Here is a 5,038-nt window from a genome sequence, read left to right as displayed (position 1 = left end):
TTTGACAGCACTAATATATATATATATATATATATATATATATATATATATAGCTGATTTGTATATTCATTTTTCTGTTTAGTGAAGGCATTACAACAGATTTTGTACAGTCCCACTGCTAAGAGTTTTGAATGAGAGCTGAAACGTCCTGCATCAACAGAAAAACCAATTACTGCAGATGTCAACTGAATTCTATCAGACATTCAACAATCACCTGAGTGAATGAAAAACTGCACAGACGTTTCACCGTGTTGTGTTAAAAAGTTTGGGTGGTTAGAGCAAGCTTTAAATTATGTTGTTCAAGCTGTGATCCTGAAATAAACAGTAGAGACAGTTTCTCTGAAGTTCCTCTCTCATGAGCACAAGTTCATCTTTGATGCTGAGAGACAAACTATGTTTTGAATGCAAAGAGAATGGGGTTAAAGACAAGCTACAATGCTCTCTCACACACACACACACACACACACACACACACTGCATAGACATATGCCTTGTTTAGTCAAGCATAATCTCTTGTCAGTGCTTCCTAGCATGTAGAGTGTAACGCATTCTGTCTTAGACTATCAGTAAAGAATGTAGTTCCTCTGTCCTGTGGCTTATACACTGAGAATGTACTAAAGTCAATATGTTATGACAGAAATGGAGGCAGAGAAGATAAATGTAGACATGGCAAGAAACAGTGTACAGTAAATATCTTAATCATTCCTAAACAGTAGGTGTACTGAAACATTGATTTATAACAATGTACAACTAAGAAGGGAAAGTTTGCCACGATTTTCTCTAAAGGTACTAGAAAGAAAGGAAAAGAAGTGTTTAAAGTGTTAAAAATGTAAAAGTTTGGAGTTTGCATTTCTATTCTGAAAAAAAAAAAAAATGTATCCACAAAAATATTAAGCAACACCACTGTTTTCAGTGTTGCTTATAATAATAAACATTTCTTGAGCAGCAAATCAGCATATTAGAATGATTTCTGAAGGATCATGTGACACTGAAGACTGGAGTATAGAGGCTGAAAATCAGCGTTGCATCACAGGAATAAAATACATTTTAAAATGTATTCCAATTTAAAACAACTATTTTAAATTGTAATAATATTTCACAATATATTGTTTCATTTTTAAGTTTAATATTAAAATAACCACAACAAGTGAAGCACTTTTGCACTTCTTTGGGATAAAAACAACAGGGCTTCATGATCACTAGTATAATCAGTTAGAAAATACATGACAATCTGAATCAGAACAGGCTGAAAGTGTGAACAGAGTTTGCTGGATGTGAATCGAAAGGAACTCAACTTCATTGATATCTACAATATTTAACCATATACAGCCAATGAATAGTCTCCAAATACACAACTTTACACTTTGCTGAATGGTTACCTTTCTATATTTGTGTACTCCTGCTTGGGGTTCAGTAATTCGATTTGGAAAATTTGAACCTGCCATTTCAAAACCAAAGGCTGTAGGAACATATCAGAGCTATAGATTTAAAGATCAAAGCAATGGTGGGAAAAATTAGTTCAAAACAATGGCTGGCCCCTGAGAAATTACAATGAAAAAAAAAATGGAAGTGATAATGAACAAAAGATACAGAGACAACCACCAAAATAATTCAACTCCCTGGGGTGAAGAGGATCATTATTCACAGAGCACACAAACAAACTAAAAATGGTGTCAAAGAGATACAACATCTATTAAAACGGGCGCAGGGAAACTTCAGCATCCATTAAAACTTGTCCAGTTCTGTGTCTCTATAATTGTGTGAAATACTTTACTATAATTCTGAAGCTATTAAAGCGGACACATACCATAAGCTAATGTACTGTACTGTAGGGCTGCACGATAAATCGAAAAGGAATCGAAATCGCGATTCGACAGAAGCTGCAATTGTCATGCATATCTTTCAGTGAAGCACGGTTCTGTGATCAGCAGTAAATCTCCATCCAAAGGCCAGAGGGCGCTCTCGCGCTGAAACTCCAAATACGCCTCGCAGAAGAAACCCAGGAAATGCCTGGATAAACAGCTTTACTAACAAAATGCGCATGACAATCGCATTCGATTAATCGTGCAGCCCTACTGTACTGTAAATATTAAGAAACCATATTCTAAGAGAAATGTTGTAAGAGACGGAGGGAGAAAGAGAGCGAGAGAGAACAAAGGGGATTATTCTCAGGAATTGTATTTATCTACAGAGTATTATGTATGCATATTTTATATAATTATTCACACATAACATTTATTTAGCTAATATTATGTATAGTATTGATACATTTGATCAAACATGTGAAATGTGATAAACAAGACAAATTTATAAAAAAAAATAATATACATATAAAAAAATAATTTAGAGAAAATATATAAATAAATATATATTTTTTTTGTTTAGTTATATTAACATACTATTAGATATTAGAATTATTAGCATTAATATGATCATAGAAATGTGGCACAATGTGACATTCACAGCTACTAAGATAACTGTGGTTTAAATATTCAATTATGATAAATAATTTTGGACCAATGAGATTTTACTATGGGTGGGGCTACCCAGTTTGACGCCACATAAATGGAAATAAAGCAACCGACTAAACGCCCTATCTTTTCACAGGTAGCTAGGACAAAAACACAGATTTACATCTCACAAATATATTTTAGTGCTTGAGAGACCTGCATTTATCCATATAACTATTAAAACATCCCTTTCATTATTCTGGTATAGCCTAGCAGTTAAAGATCCGGGCTGGAAATCAAAGCCAGCTAAGGCCGATTCTTCAGCCAGCCTGCCCTTGATCAAGGCACTTAACCTGAGGCGACTCCAGAGGGACCGTCCCTGTGTCTTAACATGACATTGCTCTATGGCGATGTTGCATGAAAGAACAAAGCGAGCTCAACTGGCCCCAGTTGTGTGGTGATAAATAATGAGCCTCAGTTTTATTCCCCTGGGCTCCAGAGTGCCTTTACGGTCTCTTTCTCTCCCAGCTATCCTAGACATCACAAAACCCAAAACAGATCTAGGCAAAACCATCATAATGAAGCACAAAGAGATGAATGCTGCAATCATCAGCCACTGATAGATGACGGGAATAGAGCTCACTTTAGATGGCAGCCACTGCTCTTTAACAAAATATCATAACATTTGATATAAACTTGGCACTAGCTGTAACCATTTTATGGCACATCTAGTCTCTTTAAAAGGTTTCAACGCTTCAAAAACGATTACGGCTTCAACTGGGAAGAAATTTCAAATCTTTCCTCAGTAAAAGCGCTAATACATCAAAACACTAAAATACGTTTGAACAGCTATTTAGACTGAAGCACTCAATAACTGTGATGTTTAAGCTAACTGGATCCAAAAACAACAGGGAAAGACAGGAAAGCGTCCAATTCACTCATTCATCCACTTGCTTATGTTATATCTGTTAGCACATATCAAAATCTGAAACTGACACACTTGACATTTCATACTGCTCAAATGACTCATCAGTTCTGTAATCTGCAAGACAGAATTGAGCAACCTGTCAACAGTGGCTCTTTTACCTAAACCTGGTGAGGTACCTATGTAGGCAGCCTTCAAAGCATCAAAAGGTGCGCTTCCAAAACGAAGCCGGTTCAAAAGGTACGTAGCATGATTGTGTTGCCTTCTGTAACAAAAGCTCAGGCAGAGCGAAGTTATAGAACCCAAGTGCAACAGTTGGAAACGAACAAACTACAAAGCAAAAAGCCAAAAATATCAAACAACAAACAAGGAACCAGAATAACCCAAAGAATACACAATGATTCACCAAAGGGCCTACAATACAAGCACATACTGCAACACTTAAGTACAATGCTAGACAAGTATCTGTGACAAACACTAGAATGTTTGTGTGTATATGAATTACCTGAATGCAGCTATCCATTAGTATTAGCATTCATCTCAATGATAGATCTCAGAAGCACATGGCTTGCATGCTGCCATCTTTGTTCACAGGCACATTTTGGAGGTGCTGGGAAATTGCCATGCTGATTGGCTGATGGTACCACAAGAATGTGAAAAGGCCTTCACTAGTGACGGAAGAATGTACTTCATGCTTTTAAGGATCCATAATATGGGTACCAGTAAAATGTCTACTTTTATATAATGAAATGTTGCATTTTATTTTTATTTTGTCAGAACACAGTGCTGAATGGCCATCAGTGACAAAATATGATTTTGTCAGTGTAACGTTAGAATAGTTTACAGCATTTACCAGCAGGTGCTAAACTCTCAATGCTAAACTTTTGGTAGATATACACATACTAATGAGGGCAAACAAGGAAAAGGTGTAAATAAAGAAGACTACGCCAGAAACAAGGAAGCAAAATAGAACAATGAGATGCTTTCAAAATAAGAGCATGATGCAGCAGAGAACATAAAACACCAGGGGGCTGTTTCATAAAACAAGTTTACCAAATAAGCCAGGCTTATTTCAGTTAGTCTGACTTATTGTCACTTGATTTGGTTTCAGAAAGCAAATTTACCATAGCTCAAGCTCAGTCACCGTGGCAACTTATGCTGGGAAACTAACCTGAGGCCCGTTCTTCGTACGTTGCTAACTCAGTAAACTGGATATGATTGTTGATGATTTGGCATGATCTTGGATTGTTTGGTTCTTCGAAGCTCATCCCGGAGTTGCTGTCATAGCAACAGGTCCATAAGCTTAAACCTGCTCGGGAGCAGGCTTATTTCATGTAAACAGGATTAGATTGCATCTTTTTAGGCAGATTTGATACTTAAAGTCTGTCCCAACCACTGCTACTTTATTACAAGAGTATCCTACTGATCCAGGGACAATAATTAAAAATTATAATAATTTAAAAATTAATTTGAAAATAATGTAATAATGTTGTGTAGTCTATAATACTTTAGACACAGCCGGTTTTACTAATTGAAAGATTTATTAGTGATGAAATAATTACTTTATAATTGTATTAGAGTCTTACACACATGCTGTACAATTAATCTGAGTCGTGCATTAATATGAGTGGTGACAGCTATTATGGGAGTGGCTTGATGGAGC

General features: G+C 36.1%; 1 protein-coding gene across 1 annotated transcript in view; it reads right to left on the bottom strand.

Annotated features, from left to right (window-relative positions):
* Positions 1-4,005, bottom strand: part of LOC107676890 (VPS10 domain-containing receptor SorCS3-like) — a 261,488-nt gene extending 257,483 nt beyond the window's left edge. The window contains exon 1 of the mRNA XM_016471625.1: positions 3,881-4,005. The gene's annotated coding sequence lies outside the window, so the exon portion shown is untranslated. The remainder of the gene's footprint in view (positions 1-3,880) is intronic.
* Between the last annotated feature and the right edge of the window lie 1,033 nt (positions 4,006-5,038).

Source organism: Sinocyclocheilus anshuiensis, unplaced genomic scaffold (assembly GCF_001515605.1).
Source record: "Sinocyclocheilus anshuiensis isolate Anshui unplaced genomic scaffold, SAMN03320099.WGS_v1.1 scaffold2166, whole genome shotgun sequence".
Lineage (NCBI taxonomy): Eukaryota > Metazoa > Chordata > Actinopteri > Cypriniformes > Cyprinidae > Sinocyclocheilus > Sinocyclocheilus anshuiensis.
This window is presented reverse-complemented; position numbering and strand designations above follow the sequence as displayed.